Source organism: Capra hircus, chromosome 8 (genome assembly GCF_001704415.2).
Source record: "Capra hircus breed San Clemente chromosome 8, ASM170441v1, whole genome shotgun sequence".
Classification (NCBI taxonomy): Eukaryota; Metazoa; Chordata; class Mammalia; order Artiodactyla; family Bovidae; genus Capra; species Capra hircus.
In genome coordinates this window covers 13,388,678-13,402,108 of record NC_030815.1, presented here as the reverse complement: position 1 = coordinate 13,402,108, position 13,431 = coordinate 13,388,678, and positions in this window count along the sequence as shown.

Sequence of the window (13,431 nt, the reverse complement as noted above, 5' to 3'; positions counted from 1 at the left end):
TGCAGTCCATTTATGACTATTAAAGTAGCTATGTCAGTTGACTGTGAAAACTAATAAGCATCTTTACTATTGTGATTATGTAGCTATTACTCACTTAACACCACCGTATCATCACTGGTCAACAGAAAAATAATGGAATTCTATATCACCAAAATTATCACTTAATAGAAAAACCTGTGATCACTTTCTAAAATTCAGATGCATATCAGAATTATCTTGGGATATTTTTGAAAAATACAAATGCCTAGGTACTGCTGTTTTTTATCTAGAGCTCCAGATATATTTCTCATGAGCAGCCATGTTTGAAAATATCTGGACTATATGATGATCTTTTACTTTTATCTAGTTGTTTGTTTCACCTTTTCGATTTTATATTCAGTGTTCCCATTTCATTTAGTGTATGATTCCCAATTTCTTCAACATTTTTTTTGATGCTTTCTCAAGCCTTTATCAAGCATAGAAAAACTATTTGTGTGTGTGTGTGTGTATATATATATATATATATATATAATATGTATAATATAGTTATAACATTTATGCATTTTTTCCTAACCAAAAAAATTATGACATTTTGATTGCACTTGTTTGATTTAGTATGAATAGAATGTTAGATTTCTGATTAAAAAATAGATATACAACAAGCAACAAAGGTTTATTGTATAGCACAGGTAACTATAGTCAATATCTTATAATAATGTATAATAGAAAATTATTTAAAAAATAATAAATTGTATATGTACAACTGAATTGCACTGCTGTGCACGTGTAACACTATAAATCAACTATACTTCAATTACATATATATGTATGTACATATATATATGTATATGTATATATATATACACAAAGTAAAGTAGCTAGGGCAACTGCTAGGTAATCAAAGAACCAAGATACTATACAAAGAGTTGGGAAATTTTACAGAGAAATGTCAGTAAGACTGATTAATCCCAGCTAACATTCTCTGAATCAAACATCCAAGTGTCATATTCCTTATGAGAGTTTTCTACATGAAATATATTAGTTTGTTGATGACCAGTCCCCAAGTAGGTCCAAACTTCTGTGAGCAGACTCTTCTGGATGTTATGGGGAGGGAGGTGGGAGGGGGGTTCATGTTTGGGAACGCATGTAAGAATTAAAGATTTTAAAATTTAAAAAATAAAAAAATAAAAAAAAAAGAAAGATTGCTAACTTGTTGCAATTAATATGGGTGAGAGTTTGGCGGACTGTTTCCTTACACACGTTTCCTGTCACATGATTTGTTTCCCTACATATTGGAATTTTTAACAGAATTCAGTTTCTTGAAATTTTAAGAATATAAAGTGACTTTTTCCTTGTTGGCTGTATAGCCTGCGGGTGGTCCCCAGTTTCTAGACCTGTTCATCTTTCTTGACTCAGTTGCTTTATTGCATCTTCAACAAAAGCAACCTTCAAAGTTAGGGTTGAGTTTGCCTCCTGTCATGTTTCTGACATGAATCTCCTGGATTCCCAAAGGGTGATTTACTTCACACTGGTGACTTTCCTTACAGTTTGCGCTACTGATTAGAGACAACATTTAAACACAATATTAATGATATATTCCTGCTTCATATTAGTTTGAATTTCCAAATGATTTCAGCTTTCCAGCAGCAAAAACAAATGTTGATTCTGATATGGAATCTGGATATTTAAAATAATTCATTTTAGTAGGACATGAGTAAATAGTTAAAAATTTTATCCATTCTCACTTTCTGAACAACTCTAGCAGTGAAGATTCTGTGAGCAAGTTTTTAGAATCAATTTCTTGATTATAACAGCACTTTAAAATGTAAGTGCCTATTTTACTAAGAAAACTTTTTGAAAGTTGTGCGATAATTTAAGATTCACAAACTTATGCTGAATTTTGAAACATAACATTTGCCTACGTTTTATACTTACAGGAAAATTTCATTTGTGCTGAGTATAGAAAATAGGTGAAAAAATGAGACTGTCCATTTAAAATTGATGCATTTTACTTATTTCCCTTGTAGTTGGACTAAATTTTCTCTGTTATTTTTCTCTTCCACATTTTCTTCCACTTTAAAAGACTTATATAATTAGATTGGGCTAATTGGGATAATCCAGGATAAACTTTCCATTTCAATGTTAGGTTCATTACCAATTTGAATTTCATTTGCCACCTTAATTCACTTTTTAAAGGTTCAGTTCTGTTCAGTTCAGTCACTCAGTCATGTCCGACTCTTTGCAACCCCATGAATCACAGAACACCAGGCCTCCCTGTCCATCACCAACTCCCGGAGTTCACACAGACTCAAGTCCATCGAGTCAGTGATGCCAACCAGCCATCTCATCCTCTGTCATACCCTTCACCTCCTGCCCCCAATCCCTCCCAGCATCAGAGTCTTTTCCAATGAGTCAACTCTTCGCATGAGGTGGCCAAAGTACTGGAGTTTCAGCTTTAGCATCATTCCTTCCAAAGAAATCCCAGGGCTGATCTCCTTCAGAATGGACTGGTTGGATCTCCTTGCAGACCAAGGGACTCTCAAGAGTTTTCTCTAATAGCACACTTCAAAAGCATCAATTCTTTGGTGTTCAGTCTTCTTCACAGTCCAACTCTCACATGCATATATGACCACAGGAAAAACCATAGCCTTGACTAGACAGACCTTAGTCGTCAAAGTAATATCTCTGCTTTTGAATATGCTATCTAGGTTGGTCATAACTTTTCTTCCAAGGAGTAAGTGTCTTTTGATTTCATGGCTGCAATCACCATCTGCAGTGATTTTGGAGCCCCCTAAAATAAAGTCTGACACTGTTTCCGCTGTTTCCCCATCTATTTCCCATGAAGTGATGGGACTGGATGCCATGATCTTCGTTTTCTGAATGTTGAGCTTTAAGCCAACTTTTTCACTCTCCTCTTTCACTTTCATCAAGAGGCTTTTTAGTTCTTCTTCACTTTCTGCCATAAGGGTGGTGTCACAGAATAGGGATTGCACATCTTTGGTGGGGGGCACTAACCTCCTTACCAAAATAGCTATCACAGGTATAGTTAAGACTTGATAATTTAAGATTCTGGAGGAAAGACTGTAAGAGATGATCTCTGTGTTCTAAAGAAGCAGTTAACCACTTTGTTAGTAAACTGATCAGCGGATACATATTTGACTCAAGAGCCCAACCTCTTCTGTGTCTAATATGGTACCTCCTGTATGAATAAAAACAGAACCAATATAGCTTCCAAATAAATACATAAGTGAAAAGAGTCATGTTTCCATTTACACCAGGTGTTCTCTTTTCTGCTTATGTTAGGATTTCATTCAAAATTATATGCTTTATTATGCTGTATCAATACTCCAGAATCACTATGGATGATGACTGTGGCCAGGAAATTAAAAGACATTTGTTTCTTTGAAAAAAAGCTGTGAGAGAACTAGATAGTGTATTAAAAAGCAGAGATATCACTTTGCCAACAAAGGTCTCTCTAGTCAAAGCTATGGTTTTTCCAGTAGTCATGAATGGATGGGAGAATTGGACCTCAAGGAAGGCTGAGTGCTGAGAAATTGATGATTTTGAATCATGATGCTAGAGAAGACTCCTGAGAGTCACTTGGACAGCAAGAAGATCTAACCAGGCAATCCTAAAGGAAATTAACCCTGAATATTCATTGGAATGGAGAAGGCAATGGCAACCCACTCCAGTACTTTTGCCTGGAAAATCCCATGGATGGAGGAGCCTGGTAGGCTACAGTCTATGGGGTCGCGAAGAGTCAGACACGAATGAGTGACTTCACTTTCACTTTTCAGTTTCATGCATTGGAGAAGGAAATGGCAACCCACTCCAGTGTTCTTGCCTGGAGAATCCCAGGGATGGTGGAGCCTGGTGGGCTGCTGTCTATGGGGTCTCACAGAGTCAGACACGACTGAAGTGACTTAGCAGCAGCAGCAGCATTCATTGGAAGGACTGATGCTGAAGCTGAAGCTCTGTTACTTCGGCCACCTCTGAAACAAAGAGTAGACTCAAGGAAAAGTCCCTGATGCTGGAAAAGATTGATGGCAGGAGGAGAAGGAGGCAACAGAGGATGAGATGGTTGGAGGACATCATTGACTCAATGGACCTGAGTTTGAGCAAGCTCTGAGAGATAGTGAAGGATAGGGAAGCCTGGCATGCTGCAATCCATGGAGTGACAAAGAATTGGATGTGACTTAGCTACTGAACAACAACAACAATCAAAAAGCGAAAAAAAAAAAAAAAAGATGGATTTCCCAGAGGATTAAACAACAAAGGACCTGTATATGACTTTCCATAGTCTTGTTACTTTCTTAGAATGTGAGTATTGAATGATATCACCTAAGTAAATTAAGCTGAAAATGGTTAAAGTTAGTGCATACAATATCAAAGACACTCTAGGTAGACATTTTTACATTCATATCCCACTGGCTGGACACATACGATTAAGTAAGAAAACATAAGAAAAAGTAAGGAACATAATTTACTGAGTACTGCTTTATGTATGCCACAGAAATACACCTGATGTAGATATTTTTTCATTTTTTATATAACTTTTGTGATGTGCATTATTTTCTCTATTTACAAATGAAGAAATTGAAACTCACTATGGCTAATGACTTGGTCTAGGATATTTAGATTCTAAACAAATTAAATCAGGTTAAGACTCCATTCCTGATTACAAAGTTTGTGCTCATTCTACTTCATGATGGACCTTTGTCGGCAAAGTAATGTCTCTGCTTTTTAATATGCTGTCTAGGTTGGTCATAACTTTTCTTCCAAGGAGCAAGCGTCTTTTAATTTCATGTCTTCAGTCACCATCTGCAGTGATATTGGAGACCAGAAAAATAAAGTCTGACACTGTTTCCATTGTTTCCTCATCTATTTGCCATGAAATGATGGGACTGGATGCCATGATCTTAGTTTTCTGAATGTTAAGCTTTAAGTCAACTTTTTCACTCTCTTCTTTTACTTTCATCAAGAGGCTTTTTAGTTCCTCTTCACTTTCTGCCATAAGGGTGGTGTCATCTGCATCTCTGAGGTTATTGATATTTCTCCCAGCAATCTTGATTCCAGCTTGTGCTTCCTACAGCCTAGCATTTCTCATTATGTACTCTGCATATACGTTAAATAAGTAGGGTGACAATATACATCCTTGACATACTCTTTTTCCTATTTGGAACCAATCTGTTGTTCCATGTCTAGTTCTAATGTTGCTTCCTGACCTGCATAGAGATTTCTGAAGAGGCAGGTCAGGTGGTCTGGTATTCCCATCTCTCGAAGAATTTTCCACAGTTTCTTGTGATCCACACAGTCAAAGCCTTTGTCATAGTCAATAAGGCAGAAATAGATTTTTTTTTTTCTGGAACTCTCTTGCTTTTTTGATGATCTATTGGATGTTGGCAACTTTATCTGCCTTTTCTGTATGCATATAGTAATAATGCATTGCTATTATGACATACAATGTATTATTATTATTATGTAATATGCTATTATAATATATAAATTTTATTATAACATAAAATATTTGATATATTATAATGTACATGCTATAATATAGTTGTTCCATATGTATGTTCTCAGTTCTAGGAGGTAGGGTCCTACCTGGGTGGCATGTCAACATGAGACTGAAAAGCAATCAAGAAGAGAAGAAGCTTCACTCAGATACTGTATTATATTATGTAGAAATCAGCTGAAGAGGGAGTTAAGCAACACCAAGTTTCCATAGGTATCAAATTCATCAAGAGTTTTCAGTACCAAGAAATAACTAGGAAGCTGCATTCTAAGAGTGAAGATTTACATATGGAGGGTCCAGGAATCTACTTTACAACTCAGGAATACTGATATCACTCTAAATCTTTGCTGTCTCTCAGCAGATTGGTTTAACCAATCTCAACTAGCTTTTTCTAAGCTATTAAAAGTAAGAAAATGAGCCTCTTGGGTCATTCAGATTTATAATTCTTCAAAAAGTATAGCTTGTCATAAATATGCATATTTATAATTTATAGCATATCCAAAGTCAAAATATGCATATTTGAATTGATGCCTGCTAGTACCAAATTATTCTTAATTATCTAAAGTATTTCTTTTTCTGCTATAATAATCTTCATTAAGCAAAAAAATAGAATAGATATGTCAGATTAAAAAGAATTAGACAAGAAAAGCAAAAGGGTCTGGCTCAGAGGGGCAGGCAGTATATTAGACTTACGGCATGTTTGCAAACAGAAAGTGTTAGATCTCATGAATATGGCACATCAGAAAACAATCTTTATTTCTACTTTCTTTTTGTTATCTGTAATTTTCCTTATTTCTTTTCAGCATTCAGGTTTGAATGTACATTTTACTCTTCCAAAATCATTGTTATTAGCAATATTTGTCTTTCTATTTACTTCATGTGAAAGAGTCTTGAGCATATTGCCACAAGTAACAAAATATTAAAAGTTTTAATTAAATAATCATCCCTAAATTAATCTATATATTTAATGCAATCTTGGTTGAATTATCAGTGGCTATTTTTGTGGACATTGTCAACCTGATTCTTAAATTCATCTGAGGACTTCCCTAGTGGTCATGTGGCTAAGATGCCACACTCCCGATCAGAGAACTAGAACCCACATGCCACAACTTAAAGATGTTCATGCCCCAACCTAGACTGAAGATCCCACATCCCACATGTCACAACTAAGACCCAGCACAGCCAAAGCAATAAATAAATACTTAAAAAAATTAAATAGCATTCATATGTAAATAAAGTGGTCCAAAACAGTTAAAGCAATAATCACAATGGTGAGTAAATTGAGAAAATTTAGATTATCAAATATCAAGATTTTTTTAAAAGTCACCATGATTAAGGCAGTGTGATTATTTTTCACTAAACAGCCACAATGAAGAAAATAGAAAATGTATTTTATAAATAATTTGTCAATCATTTTTAAAAATGTGAGTTGTCAGTTAAGTTTCACTTGGGGCAAAATGAATATTATAGCCCAGAGGACAGCCTATCAAACAGTTCTGAGGAGCTGCTCCAAAGAGGTAAGGGAGGAGGTCAGCACATATGTGATTTTGGTGAAGAGGGATATGTACAGTCAAGTACACATTTTGGCAGAAGATTGCTGCTAGCCACAAGGAGCAGATGCCTTTGTCAACAATTCTGGTGATTTTCTGATATGACAAGATGCAATAACCTGGGCTCATAAAATCTTCTCCTGAAAATGTCTAACCATCTGAAACATGTTCTCTTAGTTTTCCCAGGGTACAGAGTGCTTCATTTCTGATCTCCACCCTGAACTCCTTTCAGGGTGTGTTGCAGGTCAATGACTACAATGGCTGGCAGTCTCACTCTTGTAGAAACCCATGGTCACTGACAATTTCTAGTTGGTGCTTCTGTTATATTCCAGGCACCACAGTTTCAAATTAAAAAAAAAATAATCAATAAAGTTTCTTAAAAAACAAATTAGACGACTACCATCAGGCTCTTAATCTTCTTGCATAAGTGAAATGAGGCAATACATAATTTTCTGTCTGAGAACAGAAAATTAAAATGGAGCTGGTATTGCTAGGAGAGCTCTCTAAATGGACCTGAGAGGACAGTGAGGTAGTGCAACAAATACGCCGCTCAGCCTGAATGGAAATTCAACTTTTGACTACTTGTGGTTCTACAAACGATATTCAAGATATTTCTCAGAATCAAGAAACTCAGAAACTCAAGATATTTATCAGACCCCTTACCCTAAAATAACTCCTGACAGCCTATGTGCTTATTGGAACCTTTGGAAATCCCATGGACAGAGGAGCCCGGTGGGCTACAGTCCATGGGGTCACAAAGAGTCAGACACATCTGAAGTGACTTATCACCATAAAACAACTTGTGACAGCCTATTCTGTAAGGATATATATTTATTTTGTGTCAGAGTATGACATTGTGACTTTTGCCTTTATAAGCTCCTGAATTGTTCCCTTCTCTGAAACACTCATTCAGTTTTACCAGAAACTATCTCAACATTGTAATTCTTAAGACCCCAAATAAGCTCTTTGTTCTCTGCAGGCTTGTTATTACTGTTTTAACAGCACAAAGGAAAAACAGGGCCCTTTTAAAATTCAGAACTTTTCATCAAAAGATACCATGAAGAGAGTGAAAATAATTCTCAATATGATAAATATATTTTCAACAGAATATCCAATAGAGGAACCATCCTAAAATATAAACAACTCTAAGTGATGAAAGAAAATAAGACATAATTTCTATTTAATTCATGATGATGATTACCTCAATCTACCTCCCAACTACCTGCCCTAACTAGTAAAGGAGTTAGGGTTGAGTCTGTCTATTAAGAAGAACAGAGTAGGTATTCACATAGTAGAAGACACCAGTAGCTAGATGAATACAGAGAAAAGTAGATAAAAAAGTATTTCATCAATAATTAACCATCCCGTGGTGTCTCAGATGGTAAAGCGTCTGCCTGCAATGCAGGAGACCTGGATTCAATCCCTGGATTGGGAAGATCCCCTGGAGAAGGAAATGGCAACCCACTCCAGTACTCTTGCCTGGAAAATTCCATGGACGGAGGAGCCTGGTGGGCTACAGTTCATGGGGTCGTAGAGTCGGACACAACTGAGCGACTTCACTTTCCCTTTTTTTTTTTTTTTCAGCCATTAACAAAGATAATTATTAGAAAATAAAATCATTCAAACTATGGTGCTGGAGAAAACGCTTGAGAGTTCCTTGGACAGCAAGGAGATCAAACTAGCCAATCCTAACAAGAATCAACCCTAAATACTCATTGGAAGGACTGGTGCTGAAGCTGAAACTCCAAAACTTTGGCCACCTGATATAAAGAGCAGACACATTGGAAAAGATCAAGGCAAAAGGAAAAGAGAGAGACAAGGACAAGATGGTTGGATGGCATCACTGACTCAACGGACTTGAGTTTGAGCAAACTCCAGGAGATAGTGAAGGACAGGGAAGCCTGAGTTGGACACGATTGAGCAACTAAACAACAACAACAAAATCACTAGTAGCTTTAAGGCTGTTTCTTATTCTTACTCAAGTGCACTGAAGGGCATCTTTAAGAATCAAAAGCTTGAATCATGTCTATCACACAAGTAGTACTATTATCTGATTTCCTACTCTCAGCTGTACTTGTGTTATCACATTGTGGTACTTGATTTCTGATTAGAAAATATTGAATATTTATTAATAAATACACATGCATGACATTTTTCTTAACCTAAATTGTAAAAATTGTCAATATGTGAACTGTTTTGAAATGTTCTTCCCAGCCATCTCCATGTTATTAAAACATAAAATTTAATGAGAAAATGCATATAGTGGACAACAGGGATTAAATACCACAAGCAAATCAATATCTGTATACATTTCCTGGTACTCTCCATTTTGTAATATCTTTTTCTTTCTGCTTCTTTAGGATTTTAGTATCTGATGATTTGATTCTTTCTTTCTCACTCTATTGGTACTTATTAGTGGATGCCAGCCCACACAACTGCCAACTGAAAACCTTATTATACTTTTGTGCTCTTAAGATTATTTTCATGTTATCCCAAGGCCCAAACAACCATTTTATTTAGAAATTATTGTGTGAAAAGCCTTGTACTAGGTGCTATTGTAATGTACACTTAACTGAAACTAAACAAGAAGGTGACTTTGTTTTAGTTCACAAATTATACAAACTACTATTCATCAATTGTGGTTCATTCTATTTCATGTTGAGCTTTTCAGCTGATTTCATAGATTTCACCCATTTTGAATATCATATTTATGTTTCACTTGTATTTTAGTGAAGAATAATCTTTTCAAATATAACTCCATGGTGACTTTTTTGTCTTCTTTCAGCTAGAAGTGTGATTTTAGAGTCAGCAAAATTCATTATCCTTTTCTTCAAGTTTCCCTTTCACATACTTTTCAAAAGCTCTTCAGGATGTGACTTCTTCTCAATTTGGACACAACTGACATATGTCATTATATAAGTTTTAGGTGTAAAGTGTAATAATTATTTACTTGTATATACTGTAAAATGATCACAATAACCAGTTATCATTTAATTTCAAATATTTTTTTCCTGTGATGATAACTTTTAAGATCTATTCTTTCAGGACTTTCAAATACACAACAGAGTATTATGAACTGCAATTGACAACTGTAAATTATATCTTTGACAGTCATTGTACAGCAGGAAGTTTGTAAGTATTAACTGTTTTCACCTATTTTGCCTACTCCAATGGCTGGTTCTGGGGACCACCAATCTCTTCAGTATATCTATGAATTTCTGTGTGTGTGTGTGTGTGTGTGTGTGTGTGTGTTTATTCTACATGTAAGAGAACTTAGACGGTTGTCTTTCTCTGATTTGTTTCAGTAAGCATGCTGCCCTTGAAGTCCATTCATGTTGTTACAAATGGCAAGATTTCCTTTTTTTATGGCTGAATAATACATCTACATCCATTTCATTGTGTGTCTACACACACACATCCCCACACAGCATGTGTGTGTGTGTGTGTGTGTGTGTGTGTGTGTGTGTGTGTGTGTGTGTAGACTACACAGCATGTGTAGGCTTCCGTGGTGGCTCAGTGGTAAAGAGTCTGCTTGCCAAGGCAGGAGATGCAAGAGACATGGGTTTGATCTCTGGGTCAGGAACATCTTCTGGAGGAGGAAATGGCAACCCACACCAGTATTCTTGCCTGGGAAATCCCACAGACAGAGTTGCCTGGCAGACTGCAGAGTTGGACACTGTTTAGCAACTGAGCACACATGCATGATGGGATAGATGTAGATAGAGATACATAACATTGTCTCCATCCATTTCTCCACTCAGGTTGCTCCTGTGTGTTGGCTATTGGAAATAATGCTGCAGTGACCATGAGGCTGTAGATATCTTTTACATATAGGACACATTTCTAGGTTTGTCCTTAGCTTAGACCTACCATCTTATTTCTTTTGCTTTTTAGATAATATTATATTTACATAATATGAATATTAAATGTTTAAATGAATAAAAACATATAATTTTTTTCAAGTTCATAAGAAGCATCTTACATGTTATGCTTCACTTACTAATCTAGCATGCTTACTCAAGTGGAAAAACCACCCACTATAAAATGCTTTTCATTCTTCTTTAACAGTATCAAAACAATGTTCAGGGAAAAGTATTCCTTTTATTTTCTTCTCTCTGTGAACAAGCATTCCTTTTATTCTCTTCCCTCTGTGGACTCTCATTCTCCTGACTAAATTTTATAGTTCTGTTTTGTAATAGCTGAGAAAAATAAGGAGCTTTAACATCTTCTTACTTTATAAATACAAAAATCATTGTAAATATTATGATATATTTTTTAAAATTTTTTATTTTTTTACTTTTTAAATTTTAAAATCTTTAATTCTTACATGCGTTCCCAAACATGAACCCCCCTCCCACCTCCCTCCCCACAACATCTCTCTGGGTCATCCCCATGCACCAGCCCCAAGCAAGCTGCACCCTACATCAGACATGGACTGGCGATTCAATTCTTACATGACAGTATACATGTTAGAATTCCCATTCTCCCAAATCATCCCACCCTCTCCCTCTCCCTCTGAGTCCAAAAGTCTGTTATACACAGCTGTGTCTTTTTTCCTGTCTTGCATACAGGGTCGTCATTGCCATCTTCCTAAATTCCATATATATGTGTTAGTATACTGTATTGGTGTTTTTCTTTCTGGCTTACTTCACTCTGTATAATTGGCTCCAGTTTCATCCATCTCATCAGAACTGATTCAAATGAATTCTTTTTAACGGCTGAGTAATACTCCATTGTGTATATGTACCACAGCTTTCTTATCCATTCATCTGCTGATGGACATCTAGGTTGTTTCCATGTCCTGGCTATTATAAACAGTGCTGCGATGAACATTGGGGTACATGTGTCTCTTTCAATTCTGGTTTCCTCAGTGTGTATGCCCAGCAGTGGGATTGCTGGGTCATAAGGTAGTTCTATTTGCAATTTTTTAAGGAATCTCCACACTGTTCTCCATAGTGGCTATACTAGTTTGCATTCCCACCAACAGTGTAGGAGGGTTCCCTTTTCTCCACACCCTCTCCAGCATTTATTGCTTGCAGATTTGGTACCACTTCACACCAGTCAGAATGGCTGCGATCTAAATATTATGATATTTTTATCTTAACACACATGTATATGGCATGTATTTAAAATTAAGGCTCAAAAGTCACTGAAGTTAATCTACAATATACTTTAATATTTAATATTAGCTATAACATAATTTCATCTTAAAAGTTAGTTTAATGATTACGTCTTAAAAATAATGAAAGGTTTCATTGTTTCCTTTTGCTGCTAACCTATCTCTCCTCTTTTGCTCTGGCCAGTCTAGGGATATGCTTCTTCTGTTACATATCCCTAGACTATTTTGGCATTCCATTCCTTAAATTACAAATATTTATTTACCTGCGATTCTACACTTCTCTTCTCTGAGTCTCTTGAGGGTAGGAAAGGAACGTTAGTTGTGTTTTTGTAATCCACACGGGCTTGCATATAATAAGCCTCCTGCTAAATTTTGATTAATGAATGAATGAATGCATGAATGGGAACCAATTTCTGACATCTGCCCAGGGGTCCACACTACATTGTTTATGCATTTTAAATTGAACTAGAATTGTTATAGGGGAATTAAGGAATTAGCTTTTTGGAGTAGAGCCTACCCAAAAGTGTACTAGATATTTAACATTTACCAAATATTAGGACCCCCCATGCATACTAAATTGATTTCATGCCCCTTAATTCTACCAAGTATATTCTTACTCAACTTTTCTATTTAAAATTGTATTTCTTTTTTAAACAGACGTAACTAATTCAGGCTGTTAGCACTTAAGACAGTGGTTATGCAGGATGGTGGGGAAAATAGCAGTGATACATTGGCATATGAAAGGCATGTTCTGGGATGCTACTAACATTCTCGGTGCAAGTTATATGCATATATATACTTACTTTGTAAAAACAATCATTGTCCTGTATATTCTTTCTTGGAAATTTTCTGATAAATATATTTTAATTAAAATTATTACAAAATATTTCTTTATTCCATTTAAAAATACAACAAATTATTATTAAATGTTTTTTTAACTGTTCTTATAATGTTATTAAAACAAATTTTCTTACGCAGGGAATGATTATAGTAAATCAACTAATTAAGAGCAACAACAACTCTAAATTCTACCATAGTAATTCACTTCTTCAAAATTGAGAGCTACTAAGATTATGGCCAATGGCCTTTCATTTCTCAAATTGTTCATTTATACTTTCTGCTTTTCAATCCACAGTCAATATTTTCAAGTAATTGTAGTTCACCAAATCCATTTTTTGTGTTTACATTTTATTTTGTATAAGAACACTTACACTTTTCCTAAAGAATCACCCTGTTAACAAGTCTTCAAGGGAATAATGCATTATTGT